General features: G+C 36.8%; 3 long non-coding RNA genes across 5 annotated transcripts in view; 1 reads left to right on the forward strand and 2 right to left on the reverse strand.

Annotated features, from left to right (window-relative positions):
* Positions 1-7,257, reverse strand: part of LOC140622653 (uncharacterized) — a 101,099-nt gene extending 93,842 nt beyond the window's left edge. For all 3 annotated transcript variants that reach the window (XR_012022343.1, XR_012022345.1, XR_012022344.1), the window contains exons 1-2: positions 6,529-7,257; positions 4,617-4,686 (exon numbers count right to left, since the gene is read on the reverse strand). This is a non-coding gene — a long non-coding RNA (uncharacterized lncRNA). The remainder of the gene's footprint in view (positions 1-4,616; positions 4,687-6,528) is intronic.
* A 2,672-nt stretch (positions 7,258-9,929) lies between these two features.
* LOC140622824 (uncharacterized) lies at positions 9,930-14,292 on the reverse strand. Its single transcript, XR_012022486.1, has 3 exons — positions 12,715-14,292; positions 11,847-11,908; positions 9,930-10,659 (listed from the first exon to the last, which is right to left on the reverse strand). It is a non-coding gene; the product is annotated as an uncharacterized lncRNA (long non-coding RNA).
* Positions 14,293-14,997: 705 nt separating this feature from the next.
* LOC140622638 (uncharacterized) overlaps positions 14,998-27,353 on the forward strand; it is a 55,553-nt gene continuing 43,197 nt past the window's right edge. Inside the window, exons 1-2 of the long non-coding RNA XR_012022333.1 lie at positions 14,998-15,361; positions 22,422-22,518. This is a non-coding gene — a long non-coding RNA (uncharacterized lncRNA). The remainder of the gene's footprint in view (positions 15,362-22,421; positions 22,519-27,353) is intronic.

Raw genomic sequence — 27,353 nt, forward strand, 5'->3', positions numbered from 1 at the left:
ATTTTATATATTTCATAGAGCCCAGATGATGCTAAGTAAACAGAATTAACTATACTAAGATGTATCATTAACCGTCTGTACCCAATACAGCTAGGGTTATCCATGAGGCTATATCCTTTTTATGTTTGTGACTTGTCATTTAATTTAAATATGTGTTAATACCTGGAAGGATTCAGTGGCTATGATGCTTTTTAATGCTTTTTATTTTTTTATATAAAGCTATGTAGTCAGATTAAGCAAAGGTTAATAATATCAGTTTGTTCTTTTCAGAGCAAAGCAAAAGACCATGAACTTATGAACAGAAGTTTCATAGGGTTAACTGAGTCCTTAAAAATCTCTGTTGCAAAGGATGATGAGACTTTGGCTTCATTCCCTCAATGGCTATATCTGTGGAATAAGTGCTATAATTTCATTTCTTGTGCAAACTATTCAGATAACCCTTCATACAGAATTATAGCTCCTATTAAAAATGTGTATTCTTTCCCAAAGCCTTTTTCCTCTCTTGTTTTAATATGAAACAATTCAGAATTATATCCACGCATTGGGAAAGAATTATTATCCTTGTCAACATCCTTAGGGGGCCTGATTAATACAAGAACCACTTCCTACTGACTAATGATAGTACAGGCTGCAGTAGCCTTCCCCAAACAATTGTGTAATTCAAGTCCTTTGTATCTCATGTGTTTTTGACAGACCGGTCAATAATGTCTGCTGAAGAAAAGTATTTCTCTCAATTTCAATCACAAGTAACCTCTAAGGAAGTTCTCAAGTCTGGTAAGTAGGCTAGACTTAAAACATCAGACTCACTGGTGACATTCTTGCTTCAATAGAGACGTTGAATACCAAAGAGGAAGCTTATACAAGGGAATCTGGAATATGAATGACAGCAAAAGGTCATGTACTGCAGCACAGAAGAAGGCAACCAGGTGAACAGTGAAAATCTTAAATTCTTCCACATGATAATATAAAAAATAATAAAAGTTGTTATCTATGGAACATTTACCTCATGCCACAAAATCTCCTAAGTGCTTTAATATATTAGCTAACTTAATCCTGATATAAACCTTATGATGTAGTTAATAGGAGTATAATATGTAAAAAGCTTTCTCTCCTATTTATTGTAGTTGATATTGTTTTCCTTGCATTTTCCTACATGATTTTTTTATTTGATTTTTAAACACTAATGACATTCTGTCATTTGGGTCATCTGTGATGTTGTTCATTCATTCCAATATTGCAGACTTGGGTTTGGAAATTCTCCTTTGTAAAGAGTGAGCAGAGAAAATTCAGAATATATAGCAGGGGATAGGTATATGATAAGTATAAATTCTATTGTGTAGTTTCTCAGTGGTTTCAATTGCATAAGTGCTTATTATTTGATAGGTCTTTAGTTATGTTCGTGATTATGCCAAAATGGCAAATGATAGGTTTCATTCCTGTTATAGGCTATCTTGTGCCCCCCAACACCTCTACCAAATTCATGTTGAAGTGCTAACCCTTAACCTCAGGATAAGACTGTACAGAGACAGAGTCTTCAAAGATGTGACTAAGTTAAAGTGAGGCCCTGAGGGTGGACCCTAATCCAACCTGACTGATAACCTTTTAAGAAAAGGAAATTTGAACACAGAGACAGACCCCAAAAGCACAGGAACCTGCACAGAGGAAAAACCATGTGAAAAGGTAGTGAGTGGCCATCTGCAAGCCAGGGTGACCTCAGAAGAAACCAAGCCTACTGGCACTTTGATCTTGGACTTCCAGCCTCTAGTACTGTTGGAAAATTAGTTTCAATTGTTTAAGTCACCCAATCTGTGGTATTGTTCTAATTCAAGAGCCAGAGAGTGAAAACACAGGTATTAGCTATTTTCAGTGTAGCCCATTCCTGTTTATTTGGCTCAAATAAGTTTGCATTGAGGATAAAAACAGGTCTTAATATGCCCTTATGACACATATCTTGAAAGTGGTCAAAGTCATAGACCTAGATCCTATTTCCACACGTAATTTCATCTTGGTTATTTACTAAAAAGGCTGAAAGCCTATGATGAGTGTCTTAGCAGAAGAAGGGTGAGTTTTACAAAACTATCTGCATGAAATTCAGTGTTCTTCAAATGTAGGAACTACTAGATATTGTAGTAACCCATAGCCATGGATATCTCTGGGTCCACCCATGGTTTGGCTCAGTGTGGTAATAGTATGAAGAATAACCTTTTATTTATTTAAAGATTTTAATTTATTCATGAGAGAACAGAGAGAGAGAGAGGCAGAGACACAGGCAGAGGGAGAAGCAGGCTCCATGCAGGGAGCCCGATGTGGGACTCTATCCTGCGACTCTGTGATCACACCCTGGGCCAAAGGCAGACACTCAACTGCTGAGCCACCCAGGCATCCCAAGAATAACCTTTGAATAGCCCTGCCTTTCTATGGTAGAGTTGGATCTTGAAACAAGCTCTCCTGATGCCCATGGAGTTTCTCACCACACAGGCTTAACAAATCTTAGAGAATTCTGGCATTCGAGTACTTACTAAATACTAATATGACTAGTAAGTATTGTGCTTTGGAGTAAGGGGAGAAGGATCTTAAGTAGTATTGACACTTAATTGAACTTTACTGTTTTTTTCTTTTGGGGGCTCCAGAGTCCAAAATTATTGAAATGCAGCATCTTGCTACATTATTATGCTGGGTACTCCTTATACATTCTGGAAAATGAGGCCAATTTTTAAGTGGTATCTTTTAAATATTTGACACAACCCTTTATGACAATGCCTTGATGAAAAACTCACAAAGATCAAAGCATACACTATCATTTTTAAACACAGGAAAGATACAATCACATGTCACACACGTGCATGTGCATGTAGACAAATACACACACACTCCCACAAACTCCCTCAGACACCACAGTTGGTTACCCATTGAGGAGCTTAATCACTTTCAACATTGAGAAATATTTTTTTATATAGCTGATCTTAATCTCCAATGCAGCAGTTTATCTATTTCTTCCTTTTAGGGCCTCAGTACAAAGAAGGAACAGCTGGTCCCAATTCTTTTTATGTCAGTTTTCACATACTGGGGGACTTAAAGTGGTGAAATAGGTCATTCCTGTAGATTACAATAGCAGACTTGAATTTTATATAAACTTGTTTCTTTTAGCTCCCTATACCTGGGAAAGAGAGAAGTGGGGAAAAACTAGTGTTTGACAGGATTTCATACATTGGCCATAATCATCTTTTTCTATCAAAATTGAAAAAAGTCAAATCAGATTTGTCCTAATTCTTTAGTCAAATGTCTAGGGAAAAATACACAGAATAATAGATAAAGTATCTTCTGTTTGTAATTAAAGAAAACTCATGAAAGAGAGATGACTAGGTCCCTGGGGCTCTTTCTGTGTTGTTCATGATTTGCTAAATATGTCTTAAACACTTACTACAAGCATTTTATTAAATATTAGTGACCCTTGTAATTCTTGTGTTATGATAGCCCAGTTAGAACAAAATAGGTCAAACATTATTCTGGATGTTTCTATGATGGTGCTTTTGGATGAGATCAATAATGAAATCTGTAGAATGAATGAAGCAGATTGTCCTCCTAAAGTGTGTGGGCCTCATCCATTTAAACTGAAGTCTTGACTAGAACAAAAAGACTGACCCTCCCCTTAATAAGAGAGAATTCTCCCTGCCTAACTCCCTTCACACCTTAGCCATTTTCCTGCCTTCAAACTTAAACTGAAATATCAGCTCTTGCTGGGTCTTCAGCCTACTGCCCTTCAGAAATGAACTACAACCATCAACTCTCCTGGTTCTCAGGCCTTTTCTTTTTTTAAAAGATTTTATTTATTTATTCATGACACACACACACAGAGAGGCAGATATACAGACAGAGGGAGAAGCAGGCTCCAGGATCCATGCAGGGAGCCCAATGCAGGACTTGATCTTGGGTCTCCAGGATCACACCCTGGGCCTAAGGCAGGTGCTAAACCACTGAGTTACCTGGAGCTGCCTTTTTTTTTTTTAAAAAAAAAAAAAAAAGATTTTAAGGCCTTTGACTTTGACTGGAACTAAACCATTAGCTCTCCTGAGTTGTCTTCTCTGTCAATTATGCTCCAGATCTTGGGATTTGCCAGTCACCAGAATAGCATGAGCCAATTCTTTATAAATATCACCAATTTAATTCCTGGACTTATGAGTCCTACTATGGGAGAAACAGCGCCATATATTGGTTACTGATTCAAAGCATATACAGTCTTTTGGAGAACCTTGCCCCTGCCCTGCAAGGTATTGCCACCTGGCTGGTGCTATAAATGAGTCTTCAATAGGCCATTCCTTCATGCTGTCAAGCCAGGCTGCTTCAGGATGGTGGGGACACCCAGTGTTTGGAGCATGGATCCACATTTCAATGAGAAATAGGTTGCCTCCAAAATCCAAAGGGGCCCACTAGGCATTGTGCTTTGTGTGTGTGTTTGTGTGTGTGTGTGGTTGTTGGAAGTACCAGATGCAACAACTTATCATTCATCTTGAGAGGAGTATCTCGACAGGCCCCACAGCAAGGAATTTCACCGAGATATAAGGCCCCTAAATTTTTGTTGGGTTTATATCCTACTCCCTGACATGCAAGTATCTTACCAATAAGTCTAGAGTCATTGCCACTTCTTGTTCCCTCAGCCAAATCAACATAATGGACCAGTGTGATATCCTATGGAAGAGAAAAGCAATCAAGATTCTTGTGAACTAAATTATGAATGTAAAACTGAAGAGTTGGTGTACCCCTAAGGTAGGACAGTAAGTGCATATTGCTGGTCTTGCCAGTTGAAAGCAGTCTGCTTCTGGTGGTCTTTACTAACAGGTATGAGGTTAAAAAAGCATTTTCTAGATCATTAGCTACATATCAGGTACTAGGGGATGTGTTAATTTGTTCAAGAAATAAAATCACATCTGGTGCAGCAGCTGTAAGTGGAGTCACCATCTGATTAAGCTTACAATAATCTACAGTTATTCTCCAAAATGCATCTGTCTTCTGCACAGGCCAAATAGGTGAGGTGAATGAGGATGTGGTGGGAATTACCACCCCTATACTAATGATGGCACTAATCCCTTGATTTCTTTTAGAAATAAACTATTGCTTTTGGGTTACTGTTTTCCTAGGTAGAGGCATTCTGGGAGTTTCCACTTGGCTTTTCCCATGATAGCCCTCACTCCACAAATTAGGGAGCCATTGTGGGGATTCTGGCATCTGATGAGCATATCTATTCCAATTATGCACTCTGGAACTGGGAAAATAACTGCAGGATGAGTTCATGGACCCACTGGACCCACTGTGAAATGGACCTAAGCTAAAAATCCATTGATCACCTGACCTCCATCAGTTCTTACTCTGACTGGCAGATCATAGTAATATTTTGGGTCTCCTAGAATTAATGTCAGTTCAGAACCAGCATCCAGTAGTCCCTATGTCCTTTTCTCAAATGTTCAATTTCCTCAGTGAGAAGCTTTAGGTGCCTTTGGGGAAGACTGGGAGAAAGAGTAATAGTATACATTTTTGGCAATGTACCTGAATTTGTCTGTCCTTAAGGGAACATGGCCCCCCCTTCATTCAAGGCTCAAATCTGGGAATTGACTGGGGAGCCATGACTCTGTATTTTTATGATTCTGATTAGACTTTCATGCACTTGACCTAGAACTTTTCTACTTATACACATCAAGTAAGAATTTAGCAGGTTTCTTATCTATTTTACTTCTAGTAACACCATCACGGACTAGTCAACCCCATAAGTTTGCATGAGTCAGACTATTCTGATTGCTGCTCTGACCTTGCTGTCCATTAAGATAAGCACAACCACCTTGCCTTTGGTGTTTGAGTGCTGCCACCCCATGATCTAATTAGTCCCAACATTTAAGTTTAAGCATTTAAGTTTCACAATTCACAATTCAGTAACTACAGTTGGCATTGTACAGAGAAGATGAATCACAAAGCTCTTCAAAAATGCTGGGACTCCCTCCCAAATTTATTTCTCATAGTCTTGTAAAAGGTTTGTCTTCTATACCCTCCCAGGGTGGATGAATAGGTTTCAAATGACAAATCCACTCTAACATTCCAATCTCCCTAAGCTTTTGAATCTCTACAGCTACATTAAACCAAGGCAAGCCTGGCATTTCTAACTTGTTCACTGTGGGTACCTTTTAGTCCATGTATTAGTCAAACCAAACTGTTAGAACCCTTTCTAATTCGCTGAGATGTAACATTAGATGCAGAATCTCTGCTTAGTGAGCCTCTATTAATAAATTCTCCCTGGTCCAACTTTGTGTTCCTTCTATCATTATCGCACACCTTTAGTACTCAGTCTCACACATTTACTCCAATTTTTGTGCGTTTAAGTTAGATAACTCAAGTAGTTCTTTTGGAGTGTAGTGTACCTCCTCACAGGTCACACTCTGTACTTGACCTTAAGGGACCTGTTGGGATTTGAGTGTAGTTAGGTCTAGAAGCAAAGAAGGGTTCATCCCAGGGAGAATTAGCATTATTTTGCATGGGAATTACCTCAGGGGAAGCCACTACTGGTTCCTCAGGCAATGCAGAATTAATCCCCTCAGAGTGGGTGAAAAGGCTATTTCCACTGGCAAAGAAAATGTATCAGAATGTGAAGTTCAATGTTTCCAGTTTTATCAGCATCTTCTCATATATCCCCAATACAACCCTTAGTTTCCCATTCCTTCTCAATCAATGCCCTCACTTTAATAGTAGACACTTGTATTATAATCTAGCCAGGTGCTGGATGAGATTCTGGTTTGATTTTCAGCAATTTCAGTCTTCAACCTCAGGAGATAAAGGTTTCCTTCAGGGAACACAGAAACTTTTAGGTCATTTATACGGCACTTGAGTTGGGAATTTGAATCTCTGACTTCATCCTTTTCTTTCTCTGCTTTGTCTAACAACATTAGGAGCAATAAGACAATCTCATTATATTTGTTATTTGTTAGTTGGACCAAAATGTTTAAAAGTATCACATGCACAGCTATCCAGATCCTTGCTTCTTATAGGTGGATGATTAGCAGTATCCAATGGTGGTATTTGTGTATCTCTATTATCAGATAACACTTTGGGCTATCAGTGCTCTCTTCACTATTGGGAATAGAGTCATTAACATTTTTAAATTTAATCAGACTACAGAGCCAATTCCAGAAACCCCAGAACCAATTTAGAAAAACTCATTCCTAAAAGTCTGTTTCTCTAGAACCACTCTCTCTGTACCAAAATTTCACTAATAAATCCACTAATGAATCCTATTAAATATTTAGTAAAAAAAAATCCAAAAACCAAAAAATAATTTTAAATTATTTTAGTTAATAAAAGAGGAGAGAATATCTCCTAACTAATCTGATGAGGACATCACAATTCTAATAAGAAAATCTGACAAAGAACAAATATTACCAATGGAGCAATAACCCGCATAAACATGGTGTAAAAATCCTTAACAAAACATTAGCAAAGCAAATGCAGCAATTTCTAAAAATGATAATGCATCATGGCCAAATGGTATTTTTCCAAGTAACTCAAGATTGTTTTATTATTTAAATTTCAACCAGTATAATCCACTATAGGGCCAAATGAAGGAGGAAAAACACTATGATGTGTTGAATATCATTATTTTAATATATAAAGCCAAAGCATATGACTAATTATAAAACCCATTTATGATACAGAAAAAAAAATCTCTTAGCAAGCTTGGAATGAGAGAACTTCCTCATCCTGATAAATGGCATCTATGAAAAATCTACAACTTACATCATACCAAATATTGTACCTAAGATTGGGATTTATGTATGGTCTGCTCTTAACACTTCTAGTCAATGTTTTATTGTAGGACCTGGCCATTGCAGTAAGTGAAGAAAAAATAAATAAAATGCATGTAGATTGGAATGGAATTAGTTAAACCATCCCTCTTAAGAAATAACATGACTACTTTGGGTAGGAAAAAAAAATAAGGAATTAAAAACAATATCAACTTCTTAAACCAATAAGTGAGGTTCATAAAACCTGAGGATATAAGATTTATATACAAAAAATTATATTTATTATATACTAGGAGCCAACAATTGGAGAAGAAAAGTTTCAAAATTCACTTTACAAATGGTCCCAAGACAAGTGAATATTCACATGGAAACAAAAAACAATTGAGACCATCTACAAGTTAATTTCAAAATTTGTTTCATATAAAAATATTCATAAAGTACATAGGAATAAAATTTTAAAGTCAGGCAAAACCTCCATTTTTAAAAACACAGAACATTACTGAGAGAAATGGAGATGCATACCCATAGCTTGAGAGATCCAATATTTTTTTAAATATTTTATTTATGTTTTTGAGAGAGAGCAAGAACACAAGCAGGGAGGAGGAGCTGGCAGAGAGGGAGAAGCAGACTCCCTGCTGAGCAAGGAAGTCCAACTCAAGGTTCAATTTTGGGACCCTGAGATCATAATCTGAGCCAAAGGAAGATGCTTAACCAACTAAGCCACCAGATGCCCCAAGACCTAATATCTTTAATATATGGTAGGCTATTTCCCCCAAATTAATCTACAGACTGTATTAATCTCAATAAGAAACCCAACAGGTATTTTTATAGAAACTGATAATCCTGTATTAAAATTTATATGAATATGCAAAGGGCCTAGAATTTTTTAAATGATCTTGAAAACTAAAAAGAAAAAAAGTTGGAAGGTTTGCATTACCAGACTTCAAGACTTATTATAAGTTATACTAATCAAGAAAGCATGTCATTGTCATTAAAGACAGACAAATAGATCAGCAGAATGGAATAGAGGATCCAAGTGAACACATATTAATATAGAAAACTGACTTGCAAGGAAGGTGCCAAGTCACTTAAATGAAGAAAGAACAATCTTCTCAACAAATGGTCCCAGGACAAGTGAATATTCATGTGGAAACAAAAAACAATTCACACTACACACAAAAATTAATTTGTGCCTAATGATAGGCACATAAAAATTGAATCTAAAACTTTTAGAAGATAGTATATAAGAATATTTTTTATCATTATTAAAAACATTAAGAACATGAATAGGCAAGCTGTAATATCAGAGAAAAGTTTTAAAAGATATCTATTCATAAAACGTATCTGACAAAGGACTGTATCCATAATATACTAAGAATTTCCATGACTCAATAATAAAATAAATGTTAACCCAATAAAAATATGAACAAAAGATGTGAAAAGATACATCACAAATTGTGTTAATTAGTAACACAAATGGTCAAAAAATATATAAGAAGGTGCTTGGCATGATTGATATCAGGGAAATGGAAATAAAAATGTCATATTAGTAAATACCCAGTAAAATGGCTAAAAAGTAAAAGACTAACAACCCTGATATTGTAAGAACCTGGAACAACTGGAGCTCTTACGTTTTGCTGGCAGAAATGTACAATGGGGATGCCTGGGTGGCTCAGTGGTTGAGCATCTGCCTTTGGCTCAGGTAGTCATCCTGGGGTCCTGGTATTGAGTCCCACATCAGGCTCCCTGCAGGAAGCCTGCTTCTCCCTCTGCCTATGTCTCTGCCTCTCTCTGTCTCTCATGAATAAATAAATAAAATCTTAAAAAAAGAAATGTAAAATGGTATAACCACTTTGAAAAAATTTCACAGTTTCTTTTAAATTGCCTATTCTTTGACCCAGAATTCTACTCTTAGTTATTTATCTTAGAAAAATGAAAACATATGTCCACATGAAGTCTTGGACCAAAATGTTCATAGTGGCCTTAATCACAGTAGCTAAAAAGTAGAAATATTCCCATGTACATCTGCAGAAAAATGGTTAACATGCTACTTGTATAGCCATAAAACAAAATATCACTGAATAATCATAATGGTTTATTGATTTGCTCAACAACATGGATGACTCTCCAAAATAATATGCAGAGTTAAAGAAGTAAGACACAAATAGTACATGTGGAATGATTCCATTTATGTTAAATTTAGAAATGGCCAATTTATCTAAGGTGAAAAGAAAATCAGAATACTATTTGCCTGGGCTGGGGTGAAGGGCATATGAGTGGAATAGGACACAATAAAACTTTCTGGGGAGATGAAAATGCCCTATATTATGATAGAGGTGTGGATTGTGGGTTATTCGTTTGTATCCACTTTTTAAAATTGTACACCATTATTTATATAAAGCTATCTGCAGTTTCACTCTTTCTGGTTTCAGTTACCTGAAGTCAGCAGTGGTCAGGAGCAGATGTCCTTCCAGGATATCATCAGAAAGTTAATAGTAGCCTAATGCTATATCACAATACCCACACCATTCACCTCACTTCCTCTCATCACATAGGTATTTTGTCATCTCCAATCATCACAAGAAGAAGTATGAATACAGTAATAAGACATTTTGAGAGAGGCAGAGAGAGACCACAGTCATATAACTTTTATTATAGTATTTTGTTATAAATGTTCTATTTTATTATTAGCTATTATAATCCATTACTGTGCTTAGTTTATAAATTAAACTTTATCATAGCTATGTCTGCATAGGAAAACAAAAAACATAGCATAGTGTTCAATACTATCCACGGTCTTGAGCATCCACTGGAGGTCCTGGAAAGTATTCCCCATGGATAAGTCGGGGACTACTGTATTTTGGTATATGAATTTTACCTAAAAAAAAGAGAAATTAACATACTACTACTACTATTAATAATAATAAATTGGTGGATAGAAAATGGATGAAAGTATAGAGAAAATAAGAATGGAGAAGTATTGATAACTGTAGAAGCTAGATATTAGGTCCATGAGATTTCAGTATACCATTTTCTTCTACTTTTTAATACAGTTTTAGTTTCCTACAGTAAAAAGTTAAAAATAATTTGATATGCAATACAAATAGTAAGATGAAACATGACAATGATTGGAAAGGGGTTATCCAGTAATCATTTAAAACTCAATTCCTGGGGTATTGAGTCTGGGTTGCTCAGTGGCTGAACATCTACCTTTGGCTCAGGTCCTGATCTGGGGTCCTGGGATCAATACCCACATCGGGCTCCCTGGGGGTTGGGGGGGAGCCTGCTTTTCCCCCTGCCTATGTCTCTGCCTCTCTCTCTGTGTCTCTCATGAATAAATAAATAAAAATCTTTTTAAAAAAGCTCAATTCTTTAATATATATTATCTAAAAAAATAAATCTAATTGCTTATGTATTATGTTTAAAAATGACAAATACCCACCATTTGCTTCAACGTGGATGGAACTGGAGGGTATTATGCTGAGTGAAGTAAGTCAGTTGGAGAAGGACAAACATTATATGTTCTCATTCATGTGGGGAATATAAATAAAAGTGAAAGGGAATATAAGGGAAGGGAGAAGAAATGTGTAGGAAATATCAGAAAGGGAGACAGAACGTAAAGACTGCTAACTCTGGGAAACGAACTAGGGGTGGTAGAAGGGGAGGAGGGCGGGGGGTGGGAGTGATTGGGTGACAGGCACTGGGGGTTATTCTGTATGTTGGTAAATTGAACACCAATAAAAAATAAATTTAAAAAAAATAGAAGATTTTTTTAACTTAAAAAAAAAACCAACTGGAACAAATCAATTATAAGAAGACAATCCAATTAAATTGAGGCAAAAATTTGAACAGAAACTTCACCAAAATATACAGATGGCCAGTAAGCATGTGAAAATATGCTCAACGTTATTAGCCATTAGGGGAATGAAAATTAAAATCACAATGGGATGCCACTATTCACTGATCAAAATAGCTAAAATGAAAAACACTGACAATACCAAATGCTGACAAGGGAATGGAACAATTGGTGGGAATGCAAAGTTAAACATATACTTCTTCAATTACCTAGCAATTTCACTCCCAGATTTTGACACAAGGAAAACAGAAGCATCTGTCCACACAAAGACCTGTAAAAGGATGTTCATAGCAGTTTTACTCATAGTAATAAAAAAATTGGTAACAATTAAATATTTATCAACTGGAGAATAGGTAAACAGATTTTGGAGTATCCATAAGATGGAGTGCAATTCAGCAATAAGAAGGAAGAAACTAATGATACTTACATCATGGCTGAATCTCAGTAGCATTGTATTAAGTAAAGAAGCTAGAAATAAATATTACACATTCTGTAACTCCATTCATATGAAATTCTAAGAAAGGAAAATAATCTAGTGATGGAAAGCTGATCAGCAATTGCCAGGGTTCAGTAGGTGGGAGGAGGAAATTCGCTGCAAAGGAGTAGTGAAAACTTGTTAGGATGAAGGAGATGCTTTGTGTCGTGATTGCAGAAGCCATACCATAGCTATGCGTTTGACAAAACGTATAAAATCAGATACTTTAAAAGGGCAGATTTTACATATTAAGAAAAAAACCATTGAGACTGTATTTTTACATACTGAGAATCTATCTTCTGTGGGAGGTTTAATTTTCTCCCTAGTACTGATTCTGACAAAACAACAAGAGTAATCATAGAAACTACAGCCGTATAAAAACCCACTAAACATGAAGATGAAGAATGGAAACCAGGCTTCTACTTTGGCACAAGCACTGCAAGTCTCAGGAAACACTAACATCTGCTTAAACTCAGTCCTATATTTACTCAGTCATGGTAAAACCTCCTCCCGTTGAAATTGCTAATGGACTGTGTGCCTTTAAATACACAGTTCCCAAATCCATTCTAAGTAAAGGCCAACTTCCCTCTTGCTGACGGTACCTTATGGTATCAAAGTGCTTCTGCAAGAAGTTGTTGCATAGTGCTTTTTCACAGTTTTCTGTCTTCCTTCTGAGTCACAGAAGGAGAAATAGCTCAGTTGTTGATATCTGAATGGGTGAAAATGAGGCACAGAAATAACTTGTCTATATTGAGAGACAAATGAAGCTAAAAAGGCAATCATTTGACTAGTGGGATCAACCTACCCACAATGCTTTTTTAAAAAAGTTATTTTAAGGATGAAAAATTCAAAATGTATCTTAGTAGTATCCCTGAGAATTCAGGAGGTGAGTACTCTCATATTTTTTAAGCTGTGAGTTACCATTTTTTTGTACCAGGGGTCGTAGAATGCAAAGGGGAAAATGGGATTTTTGGTTTTTAGTAAATCCTCACTTACAGGAAACTGGCAATTCCAAGCTGCTGACAGTTTCCTAACAGTGTTTATAGCCAATTAGGATAGTTTGGCAGGAGCACAGGAAAGATCTGACAGAGAGGATCTAGGTTGAGCCTGCTGCTAAACTCAGTGCCCAAAGTCACCCTTCTTAGGCTCCTTATCAGAGCTGTGTCCTAGCAACAGTTATTTCTAGAAACAAGAATGTGTGTGTGTGTGTGCGCGCGCGTGCGCTGGGGGAGGTACTGAAGGGAATACTGGGAAGACAGCGTCTTCATGTTTTCTCTATAGTACTCAGCTGGGTATATTCACCATATTAATTAAGTCTGCCAGTCATATGTCAGAATTTGGTGGCAAATCTCTCTCACTTTCCCATCATGCATCCCAGTATTCTCCCTATGGCACCATTTGGCCTCCAGCTAAGGCAAGTGCCATGTTAGAAAGGGACTGGCAAGGGAAAGCAAGAAGACCTTCTGGCCATTCCAAAGAACCAGGATAAACCAAGCAAATAGTGATTATGGAGATGTGAAAAAGTTGAAGATCCAAGAACAATTCAAGTGGCAGAATTGAAAGGTCTTGGTGACCTAATTGGCTGTGGGAATTAAACAGAGAATTCTTGCCTGAGCAACTGGGCAGAGAACAGCATTTTTCACGGAACTAAAAAACAAAAAAAGTTGTTAGCTGGGTCAAGAGTAACTGGGAAGCAGAGCCAGTAAAGAATACATGAGAAACTCAACCGAAATCCTAAATTGGAGTGCATACTTGTGACTCCGTTGTTTCTGTTTGTTTGTTTAAAATTCTATGTGACTCTCTCCAGCCTTCTTTCTGTACACTTCCGTGCCCACTTGCCTCACTTTCTCCATCCCCTAACACTTGCATTTCAATTCTTTTAGTTCCTTGACTGTTCCATGCCCTATATCACCTCTGTGACTTTGAACATGTTTTTCTTACTTGAGTGCTCTTCTCCTTTCCTCTAATCCTCTTTCCTTGGCTCACTCTATAGTTTCCCACCTAGCCATCATTTCCTCTGGAGCCCTGCCCTGTGCCATTCCTAAGCTCTCCAGGCCCACATTAGGTAATGCTTTCATGTGCTTCTACTTCCTCTATCACAGTGCTGATCAAAGCATTGAAATTGGACCCTTAATTGTCTGTCTCCACTTCTATATTATAAGTTCCACCAGACAGAAGAAATGTTTGCCTTGTTAATAATTGAGCCTAAAGAATCACAATAAAAGTTAAATACATATTAGTAGAATTGAATATTTTATTTTATTTTATTTTTTATTTTTTTTAGAATTGAGTATTTTAAAAATTATCTAGCAAACATAAAACAAAAAACATAGAGGCCCAAATTCTCAATCTTTATATTCATTAATGACATATATTCATATATGCCAATTTATATATCAATTATGACATAATAGTAAATAATTATATATAATATGTATAAATATATTTCTATACTGTCTATGTTATATACATATTCATGTTATTGTACACACATATGCAGTTGTCTCCCCTTACCCACAGGAAATATGTTCTAAGACTCCCAGTAAATGCCTGAAACCATGGATAGTACCAAATCTACATATAGTATATTTTTTCCTATGCATACATACCTATAATAAAGTTTAATTTATAAATTAGGCATAGTAAGAGATCAATAATAACTAATAATAAAATGGAATAATTATACCAATATACCATAATAGCAGTTATGTGAATGTGGTCTCTCTGCCGCTCTCAAAATATCTTTCTGTACTATGCTCACCTTTCTTCTTGGGATGAGGTGAGATGATAAAATGTCTATGTGATGAGAGGAAGTGAGGTGAATGATGTAGACATTGTGACGTAGCATTAGGCTACTGTCAACCTTCTAATAATTTCTCAGAAAGATGATCACCTGCTTCCAGACTGTGGTTGACTGTAGGTAAGTGAAACCACAGAAAGTGAAATTGTGGATAAGGGAGGACTACTGTATGTGTACACACACACATACACACACACACACAGGTAACAGACTAAGAACTAGGATATAGAGTTCTACGTGAAATTTTGTTCTTGAAAAGCAGAGTTTGGCCTTATGTGTGACACCCAAATACTTTGGGCTTAAATTTTATCATCTGTACAAATAAAAGGATGAGGAAAGTTTTATATTTCTTCAGACTTAAGATTATGTGGATCTATAAAAATAAACAATGGAGATAAAACTAAGGCTTATCAACTGCCAAATGTTGTAAACAGATTTTCAAAAACAAGGTAAGATTTGGGGTTGATATCTAATAATATGAGAGTATAAGTGGATTTCAAATTTCTGTCAAAAACCATTATTAGAAATACCTTGACTTTTAGGGAAAAAAATGTAATGACTGTGTTCTTCAAGTCTGACTTTGTATTTTACAAATGTTTAGTTAAGTCTAGCAGTAGACTTGTTCATCAAGATGATTAAAGCTCACTATAGCACAGAATAAATCAACTGCAGCTAGTTGGCACTGGTAAAGACCTAATGTTTAATATTAATGTAGGGCAAAATGAAGACTATAGATGCAAAGAAAATACTTGGATGTATTCAATGATAAGTTACTAATGTACTAGTACCACATTTCCAAATAAACCTAAGATGTTTAGCAAATATCAGAGGAAGTGGAAACCCTTTCAACTGATCTGGAACCAAAAGAGTACAGGTTGAGAAAGACCCGCAGAGATCATTTGATTTAATTGCACTGGAGTTTTGATCTTCTGGAAATACCCTACCTGTACCACTTACTTTTGAGTATCTGAGGAGGCTGGAAGCAAATAATTACATCTCTGGACAACTCTATCTATTGCAAAATGTTTCCTTTTATTATCCTCCCTGAAGCTTCCATTCATTGGTTTTAGTTCTGCCACTGGGGTAAAGCAAAACACATCAAGTATCTCCTTCACATGACAATCTTGAATTACTATTACAAATCAGAAATGAATTCCCAATTTTGTATTTCTATGTGACATAAAAATATAATGACAGCCCAAATCTTTTTGATCTGGATGTGAATAGAAATTTAATTTCTTTTTTATTCACGAAATTATAGAAATTATAGTTTAGCTTAAATTCTGATTCATGTTGTTTTTAAACTAAAGCTACCCTCTTTTAAGAGTATTACACCACCTTCTTGCCTCTTTTCTTTAGCCTGACATAAATCACCAGTCTAATTGTTCTTGTTCTTTGCTTCTTGGTGTATGAAAGGTAGGTGGTCAGTTTGTATGACATCTGGCATTAAATGCTTGCTGAGTTTCCTCTTTTACAGGAATAGCTTGATATATTGCACTGTAATATGCTGCTAGTTAATGCATGTTGGCAAAGGGAGTTGCTAGGAGGATGGTGTGAGCAGAAGCTACTTTTGCTTTCAAAAATGTGTTGTAATACAGGGTAAAAAGATAACAACCGTAAAATAGTGAATTCTTTGGAGGAAGACCAGACCTAATTTTGTAACGGTGGCCTAGAAAGTTACTATCTATATAACCTTCATTAAATGAGTTAATTTCACTCAGCCCTAGGGTCTTCATCTATAAAATGGGAATAATATTGACTTTGCAGGCCTGTTGTGATAATTAAAATGAAGCACTTTAGCACACTTCATCTAGCAAAATGCCTGGCTATTGCTTCTCCTGTTCAAGGCTAGTGCAGAGTCAGAAACTTTATCTCTTACCTCTGGATAGCTTTCTCAGGCCTCTTCACCCTCCCAAACAGTATTGCTGCCTAGGATACTATCCAGCCTCACATTCAGGTGTTCAAGCCAGGGAGAATTGTTTACTCTAAGCTCTTACCTTCTCCAATTTGATGATTCTGAAATGAGAGTTCTTTAATGCGGAGAGCTCCCCCAATGCTGAGAGTTCCTCAGCATTGGTGAAGCATCAGACATCAACTGCACGGCCTTAGTATCCTCACTCAGGATGATAAAGGTGCCAGTAATTCACAGACTGATGAGGAATTAGATGTTTCCATGACCCAGTTTGTATGTCCCTGAGTAACTGAGGCTGCTTTGCCTCTAATAGTTTTCTTGATGATCTTCTTGGAACGGCTTTGGATGACAGAGGCCTAATGCAACTGCCCAGTTAACCAAGAGGAAAGAAACATGTATTGATCATGTGCCAAGAACTGTGTCAGCTCTGTGCCTCAAAACACTCACTGAGATATTCATGCATTCCTCCAGGTGCTCATTCATTTATTCATCAAAAGCTATTGCAAGTCACCTCTGGGGCAACTTGTGTGTGACAGTTTCAGAGAAGAATTTACAACACAGTTAAAAACACAATACAATGTGTAAAATATAGAGAAATTATACAGAGAAAGGAATTTCTACTCTTTAGGGTTGGAAGATCCTGGAAGAAATGACACAGAAACTGAGGTTTGAAAGAAAAAAGGCTTTCCGAGGAAAGAGTAGTTCAGGCACGGGAAACCTACAAATGAAAATACAGGCGGCCTGGTCTGGCATAGCTTGTTATAGAAATGTCCATATGTTGATATTACAAAAGCCTGACATGTAGAAAGGGATTGTGAAAATAGCTTAAGCTAGAAAGGGAGTATTGTGTAAAATAATACTAAAGACACAGAATTCAATCTAGAACTATGAATTAAATATTTAAAAATAAATAAATAAAATTATGTTGCTTACCAAGGAAGGATGGAGGGAAACCTCATCATCTGGTGGCTGGGCTCCTCATCACGTTTCAATTCCTTTGCAGATTGAAATCACAGGCTTCCTGGTCAAAAGAAAGTTATAAAACAAATAAGTAATGTACAACATGATGGCTAAGGTTAACACCGCTATATGGGATATATGGAAGATGTTAAGAAATGTAAATCCTAAGAGTTCTCATCACAAAGAGAAAAAAAATTGTGTTATTATTTTTTCTTTTTTTTATTGTGTCTAAATAAGATAATGGATGCTTATGAATTCTATACCTGAAGCTAATATTACACTGTATATTAACTGACTGAATTTAAATAACAATGTGAAACTAAAAATATAATCAAAAATAAAAATTAAAAAAAAGAAATATAGTGACCTTAGTCCTACAATTGTAAGGAATTGAATTATACCAACCCTGTGAAAGAGCTTGAAAGAGGTTCGTGAGCTTCAAATGAAACATAAACCCAGATGATACCTCAGTTTCAACATATGAGACACTGAGCACAGAACCCAACCATGACATACCAGACTCCTGACCCATGGAAACTCTAAGATAATGAATTTGTATTATTTTGAAAATGAAAAACTTATTGTGATAATCACTTCATAATATATGTAAGTCAACCTAGTGTGCAAACTACTCCTTAAATGTATATAGTGATGTATGTCAATAAAACTGGAAAAAAAATCAGATTTTTTTCTTTCTTCTTTCTTTCTTTCTTTCTTTCTTTCTTTCTTTCTTTCTTTCTTTCTTTCTTTCTTTCTTTCTTTCTTTCTTTCTTCTTTCTTTCTTTCTTTCTTTCTTTCTTTCTTTCTTTCTTTCTTTCTTTCTTTCTTTCTTTTTTTCTTCTTTCTTTCAAGAAAAGCAGAGTGCCACATGCAGCACCTCATTTGGATGTGTCTGGAGTCTTGGAAGCCTGACTATCCTATGTTCTTTTATACTTGAGAGCTTGTCTGGAGATTTTAGCAGGGGAATGCAGCTACTCCCGATGGGAGAATGATCCTCCTCTTCCACCAACCAAGTGCACAGCTTTGCAGCTTTGGGAGGGATGTGAATGGAGTGGTGAGTGAGGACAGGGATACCTGCCTTGCCAGCCAGATTAGCAGAGTCAACCCTAGCAATTGATGGGGTGACAGATGACACAGCCAGACTGTCCTCTCATCTAGACTTCCTTTATATAAGCATACAACCTAAGATCCATTTGAGAATTGGATTTTGCCAGCAGTGGAATGGATACTTTGTGATATACAGGTGATGGAGGTATAATTTGTAATATGGGGGAAGAGGATTCTTCGGTTAAAAACAGGAGAGAAATCCTATGAAAAGCTCTCCTCAGCAGTTTATTCATAAAGGGCAGTGACAATTTAGACTTAAAAGGGCAGGACTTGTCTGGTAAATGTTAAGGCATCCTCATTTTGCCTAAACCATATACTCTTCTAATGAACAAGAAATTATATAAGATGAAATTTTATTTAATATAACAGAGTTGACTTTGACTTTTTTTTCCCATCAGGAACCTGGACATGTGTGTTTATACATTTTGCAGGGCTAATAAAGAATTGTAAGCATGTAGAGTTACGATCAGATTTGCATTCCACAATTATTACCTTGATCACAATGCAGAAGATGAATTTGTGGGAGGTGAGGCTGGAGGCAGATGAATTAGTTAGGAGGCTATTGGAATATTCCCGGGGAGAGATAATGAGGGATTATACTAAGAAAAGCCACTGGGAATAGAAAGGAGATTATTAGGTTAAACAACAGAAACTTCCAGAAAATAGAAAACGTAATGGAGAAAATTTAGATGTATTCTGTCTAAAGTTGGTATAAGCCATCTGTACTTGATATCACTACTACTTTTCAATACAGCACAGAGATTCTGGTGAATTCAGTAATTTTAGAAAGAGATAAAATGTATACAGATTGGAGGGATGAGACAAGTTTGTGATTACAGATGATGTAATGAGATACACAAATACACAAAAAAATCCACAAATTATTAAAATTAAAAATATAGTCCATTAATATGCTGGATACAAGATGATGTTAAAAACCAACACACATGGGATCCCTGGGTGGCGCAGCGGTTTGGCGCCTGCCTTTGGCTCAGGGCGCGATCCTGGAGACCCGGGATCGAATCCCACATCGGGCTCCTGGTGCATGGAGCCTGCTTCTCCCTCTGCCTGTGTCTCTGCCTCTCTCTCTCTGTGACTATCATAAATAAATAAAAATTAAAAAAAAAAAACCAACACACAAAAGATCAACAACGTGCATCAAAAATAATTGTGCCAAAGACCATGCATCTACTCAGAGATTCTCCCCACAGAGCTATCTCCCTTTTCCCCTTACATCTAAGAGTGGCAAACCTCTCTGCCTTTTCATGGGCATCCTGTCACCAGACGCAGAGAACTATACAAGGAATAGTGGTTTCTCTACACTTTAACCACATTTAAGCAAAATGTCCTTTATTAAACTCTCCTGCTAGGACTGTGACAAATATCATCCCTTCTCAAGATGATGAGCCAACATGGAAATTCTATCCTTCTTGTCTGTCATTGGTCCAACAAATACTTGTTGCCATGTGACCCAATTTTGGCCACTTAAATGGAAAAGAGAATCTATTAATTAGCTTCTGGGGAAAAGTTTATCTACTCATTAAAAAGAATCAGGAAAAGATGGTTCACTTTTTCCTTTCAACATTGTCTTAACTTAATGTGGATCTACAAATTTCTGAACCGTCTTACTATCAGTATATGGATGAAGTTACCCCAAAGAAATTGTTCAACATTTTGAGAATGAGACAAAAAGAAAGCAAAGGACTGGACTCTCTTTATCTAGTGATGAAGAAATATCAAAGACACAGGAGATGAAGCAGAAGAAAGAAAAATTATAGAAATTAAGAAAGAAAGAACTTCAAGAAAAAAGGATGTGGCCAGTATTAGGCTGTTGAAGGTGTCAGTCAGGTAAAGTCTGAGAAGAGACTATATAATCTAAAGCAAAATAGTATATGATTGGTATCATAGAACTTTCATCAGCTTGAACAATCAGGCTATTTTGGAACAGCTGATTGATTTTAATCAAGTCTACTTCCTGTATATGAACATTATACCTATGGCCAAAAGTAAGATCTGGGTTTCCACTCCTGTGTATATTCTCCCTCCTGATCTCTGTCTCCTAAACCCCCCATTACTAGTACAGTGTCACTTTCCTTTAGGGCTTTTACTCTCTAACTCAGCGTCATCACTGTGAAGGCTGTTTGTGGCTCTGGCTCTTGCTTGAGTTGTAGGTAAGCGACTCTAGTAAAATAAATCCTGTGGTAAAGAGCAGGAGTCCTGACCAGAGCCAGAGTATTTGGGTACTCCACACTTCTGATGACATTCCTGGTTAAGGTTCAATTCACTAAAACCGGAAATCTAAATGTTGCAGCAGGGCAAGTGGTTTGGGGCTTGTAAAGAAGCAGATAAGAAAACAATTCTTTGGGGAGGATGCTCAGAGGAGAGTCTAGAAAATATACTGTCAAAGGAAAAAATGGTATATGCTTTTCCCTCTCTTTCTCCCTCTCTCCCTTTCCTTAGTTTTTAAAATTAATCTTTTTAAATTACTAATGCCTGTACAATACTTACAGATATTTAGAAAAGAACCTAAGCTTTCCTAAATTTTTTTTGCACTTCTTGGGATTTGTTTCCTTTCCTACATTACATTATTGAAGGGGCAGGTAGGGTAGGGTCTGAAAAGAGATTCAGATCTGAGGAAAAAGCAGTTGTCATTGAGCAACAGCGCTGCAACCCAACTGTTAAGACTTGAGAAGTGAAAGAGGACGTATCACAAGGATGTGTTCCTTCTCATCCTCTATTTTCTTCCTATTTAATATTAATATTATTCCCATTCTGCTTCTCCTTCACTTTGCATACTTTCCTTTTCAGCTTCAGTGATGAGTCTCTGGCGCACAGGCTAATTTCCCCAGTATTTTAATCATTTCTGCTTTCTCATTTTGACCTTTCCTTCATTTCTAATTGACACCCCCAGACTGCTATGAGAAAATTAAGTCACCTCCATTCATTTCAGAGGGCCGAAGTGGGTATTGCTCAGTCACAGATTTCTCCATTTCATTTTCTTCCATAACAGAGGCCCATCAAGATTAGTCAAAGGGAGCAAGAAATGGGTGACCTATTTGTCCATGGTGATTAAAAATTTAGCATATGGTAACCGCACATTTACCTCGTTTCCTAAGGGTATGAGATGTTTCACGGAAGTGATTTTTAAAGATACTTCTTTTCAAGCACCAATATTTAAAAGAAATAACTTTTTCTTTTCAAATGCAATCTTTATGAGACTGATCATTGTGTAATGCACTTACTAAATAGCAGCCTCAATGCATATGGCAGCTGGAAAAGGAAAGCAGTGATGATGAGCCCTCCGCTTACCTGCGTTATTTTCTTAGCTCTGATGGCCTCTTCAGGTCAAGCTGTGCAGCTTTGAACAGTTACTTAAGTTCTCTGAGACTTGTTGGTTTCATCTAAAAAATGAGAGCTTTAAATTGATGCATTTCTATGAGCTTTTTTCACTCTTGTATTCTGTGATTTAATTTTGACCTTTTTGTTATTATGAACCTCAGTTACTATCATAATTGTTTTTTTTTCCCTAGAGATGTTCACAATGTCAGAAATGGAACACAGAAATCATCTTGATTATATCTAAGATCAGAACCAGATGGCTGACAACTCCCTCCTGAGTTGTTCATGGTAGGCAGCTCTGGATCACATGTACCATTAGCTCTATCATGGTCCTGCCGGCCACCACATCTGTTGTTATTTCAGTTACTATTAGAGTAATAGGTATAGAGTTTATGGAATAAATAAACTTTTTCAATGAAGGAACAAATGAATACACATTCCTCCATGATATGCAACCAGCCTGGTACCCTCCGTAAAATACTTGTGTCTATCTTGTTTCTTTTACCTTCTCATGAAACAGTCATTTATATCTTTATATAATTCTCAATCCACTTCAAATAACTCTTTTCTCTATTGTCTAATATGAGGTTATTAATCTGCCATGAGTTGAGAAGTCAAAACTCACACTACTTGCTGAAAGTACATAAAGTAAGTATCAATGAGTTCTGAATAACAGACTAACACTGTCTTACGGATAATGTACTTTCATACACTTGGTACCATTTTTGCTACTTTATTTGTTCTTAAAAACATTTCAGATAATTGAAGTTGCCAAATAAGTATAAGGTTGTCATATTAAAATATCACAACACTCCTGCATAGAAGCAGACGGATATAACTTGGTTAGTTTACTTTTAAATAGAACTGAAGTCCAAAAATATTAAACGATTCAAACACTATGTATAATATCCATCTTTTTAAAAAAGATTTTATTGGTTTTTTTTTTAAGATTTTATTGTTAAGTAATCTCTACACTCAGCTCAGCCTCGAATTTACAACCCCGAGAACAAGAATTGCATGCTTCACTGACTGAGCCAGCCAGGAGCCCCTGTGTATTTATCTTAAAAGAAATGAACATCATACCCACAAAATATCAAATCTGTCAACCAGAAATTAAATCCTAACCCCTCTAGTAGTAGAGTGAAAAGAACGTGGGTTTAGGAATCAGGCAAGTTATGTTGAATCCCAGAGAGAGGTTCAAAGGGGGTTATCCTGGGCAGTTACTTGAAGGGCTCTGGGTTTCTAAGATCTCACCTATGAGGCAGGGATGAGAGGACCCATCTCCCAGGGAAGGGGGAGTGGATACATTAATTACCTCTTTTACTAACACATAAAATGTTATCCAGAATATATTAGTTTTCCCTCTTTCTCTATGACTATCCCTCAAAGATGCACGTTACTTTGAAATTGCTTCTAGAGAGCAATTTAAAATATTCTTGAGGGTCATAAAGAAGTTTATAAAAACATAGTACCAACAAAGGAAAAGCCACTTAACAGGGTTGAAAGTGAGAGGTCTAGCCAATGTGAATGCAATCAAAGCATCAGAAAATCTAAACCAGCTCATAAAGCAATGTTAGCTGTCAAGAGAGTAGCGCAGTGTTGTGGCAGACACTTGAATGTGGAGTCAGAGACTTGGATTTGAAGCCCAGTCAGACAGCAACCCTTATCTAGTTTGTGATTTTTGGACAAGTCGCTTGATCTTTTTGTGTCTTAGTTTCCTCATCTATGCAATAGAGATATTAATATCTTATATCTACTTCACCAGCATACTGTAAGGTGGGTAAGATAAGTCACAGATTTCATAAACTAAAAGTTCAGGGTATTATTACCATAATGACAACATCCCTCAATCAGCCAGTATATTTTCCTCATGCCTCGTCTTAATAATGATTTTTCCCCCTACTTTTACTATACTCTGAGTGGTTTACAAGGAGTATTCACATTTAAAAAAAATTATGTGACTTCTCTGTGATACATGCCTAGTTCTATATTGCACATAGTGGATGATTCAAAATAATACAAAATACAGACTGCTTCCAGGAAGTATAAAATATAGATGGGAAAACAAACTTGAAAAAGAGAAAAGTTAGTCCCACGGTTTGAATTCATGGTCTCTCTCCTTACTTCACACCAAGACAACTCCAACTTGGGTCAAGGACCACATGAAACCCTAAGTGATGCACAACTTGGTTTTATTATAAGTACTGACTTTTAAAGAGGCATCTGGGGAGAGTATAAAGTTTTCTTCCTCTTTATGGCTCATTGTCTCCTTTCATTCTCTGTAGACAATATAGTATGGCCCGATATCATAAACATGCTTCTTAGATATTTCCTAACTCCTGGAAGGTCAGGTACAAGTTGAAGTAAAGAGGGAATGCAGTGAATGGCTTAGGCCCATTCTGCTTTTTTTTTTTTTTTTTTTTTAATTTATGATAGTCACAGAGAGAGAGAGAGAGAGAGAGAGGCAGAGACACAGGCAGAGGGAGAAGCAGGCTCCATGCACCCGGAGCCCGACGTGGGATTTGATCCCGGGTCTCCAGGATCGCGCCCTGGGCCAAAGGCAGGCGCCAAACCGCTGCGCCACCCAGGGATCCCCCATTCTGCTTTTAATGGTTAGAAAAGCATGGCTCTGACACCAGAAAGGCCTATATTTTACTGATCACATCTGAAATCTTGAGTAAATGTCTTAACACGTCTTAACTTTGGCTTCCTAGGATGATTGGAAAGATTAAATGAGATAATCCATACAAAGCCCTTGACTGGCACACTCTAAACATCCAAGGAATTATAGCTGTTAGTAACTTTGGAGAAAATAACACTCTCTTCCTTTTCTAACCACTACAGGGGCAAAATCTAGAAGGAGAGGCAGGACTTGGATGGATCTAATGAAAAAGGAGACATGGACTAGGTCAATTAAGTCAATTCCTATTTTGAGCCTTAAGCTAAAAAATGCTTTGAATTTTTTTAAAGTTTTGACTCTTAGAGATCCACTTATTGTACAGTCCAGTGGCGATGCATAATTTTGTACACACAGCATTCTTTATTTTTGTCAGAGTAATTTTGGGTATACCTCATAATGCATTGTGATTAATTTTGCTTTAGGTAGATAATTAATTATCTTTTCAAGAGATTAAACATGCATTTTCACCTGTAGAAGATTTTTTTTATATCTAATATTTCTTTCTTCATTAATGTCATATTATTTTTTACATTGTTGAACTGGTGGACCACTTTTGGAGTCTCTGTTCAACGTTTTTTTCAATAATTTCATTGCTGCTACCATTTGGGAGGCTTTTTTACATTGATTATTTTTCCTGCTTTTGGTCCACATATTCTGCTTTTTTGTTTGCCTTGTAATTTTTCATTGGATATTCCACATTTTAAATTTTACATTGTTAGGTGCTAGACTTTGTTGTGTTCCTTTAAATAATATTGATTTTCTGGAATATTGTTTGGGATCATTTGGTCATTCCTAGATTTACGTTTAAGTTCTGTTGGGATTCTTTAAGTGCAACTTTTTTTTTTTCTGGGTTAATTTAGTCACACTACTCAAATGATGCCTTTAAGGACATTCTTTCCAATACTCCTTGTATTGAGGAGATATTTCCTGCTAACTGGTCATCTGAAAACTTGGAGTATTGTTTAGCTGCTACTTTTTGGTGGTTTCTTCTCTGAACTTGGGTAGTTTTCTCTTGTGAATGTGTGTATCTGTACTCAAGGGTCATCCCTATAGATCCCCCAGAGCTTACTGCTTTTTTGTGCAGCGCTCTTTTCTCCAGTACCTTGCCTCTCAAATTGAGTATCCTTGGCCTCTCAAAACTTGACCCTTTGAGTCAGATATATTGTCCAGGCTCTTTTTGAGGCCACGTCTTCATCCCTGCCCTGTGGTTTCAAAATGGCCTCTAGGCAGAAAGTTGGCAGTCACTTGGACTCCTCTCATTGGCTTCCCTTCTCTCAAGGACTGCAGTCCTGTGCTGCCTGTGATGCAATTTCTGGAAATCATTGTGTCATCTATTTTATCTAGTTTTCTGATTGCTTAAATCAAGAAGGTCAATCTATTTCCTGTTACAGCATCATAGTTAGGAGCAGAAGTCTACAACTCTGCCTTTACTCTTGAATGATTGATTAGCTGTTCATTCAGCACTTTTGCACATATTATTTTATGCACTTGTTGCAGCTGAGACATTTGCAGTCAGTGTATTTATCTGCTTCCATAATGTCATCAGTGCTAGGGAGATCTTACCTTTCTTTAATGTTGATAGTTTCATAATGCGAGCATTATGAATGAGGGGGCTTTGTCTTATTCATCTTGCCTAGCATTATAGGAATGTGGTTTTAATGCTTGTATGTCTTCAATTCTTCTTCTGGATTTGCTCTTCACTGGAGGGTTAATGCATGTGGAGGTTGGTGCTCTATGTCCAGATTGTAAGTAGTTAAGATTTCCATCTCATTTGCCAATATTTTCTTCAGCAGACCAATGCATTATTTTCCTGATAGTCCATCCCAACATTTTACTGCAACTCGAGATTTATACTGGGTGCAATGAAAAATTATACTTTATATTTCACTTCTGTGTTGGGGGTCTGTAAGGGCTAGAGATGAAGGCCCATTCTGCACCACTATTGCATTCACAGACTTGTACTGTCTATATTTATGTGCTCTGAAGAATTAGTTGGATGATAGCACCTGAAAAACACTTTTGTCTTTCATTTTAGTTTCATTTCCTGGTGTCATGGCAGATGTGTGCATGTTCCCTTTGCTGTTGGCAGGTATCATTAACCACATTCACCTGTGTTTTCCCTGCAATTTACTTCTTCTGTTCTTCTTGAAGTAAATGTCACTCATGGTTTCTGTAGCTCCCATTGGCCTAAAGTGTATAAAATGCAAGCGTGAGTCCTGAATTGCTGACTGATTTGAGGTTATTGCAAGCAGAAGATCAAGGGGACTGTGACATAGAACTGGGGGCAAAACTTGGCAATAACCTTGGACAAGTCCATTAACCTGCTTTGGCCCGAGCTTCTGTATTGGTAAAATGCACATGTTAACCTTACGTCACCTCTTCATCTATGACAGTTTAAGATTCTAGCTCTTCTTGATGGTTCTATTAGTGGTTAATTTGTACA

This window comes from Canis lupus, chromosome 32 (genome assembly GCF_048164855.1).
Source record: "Canis lupus baileyi chromosome 32, mCanLup2.hap1, whole genome shotgun sequence".
Lineage (NCBI taxonomy): Eukaryota > Metazoa > Chordata > Mammalia > Carnivora > Canidae > Canis > Canis lupus.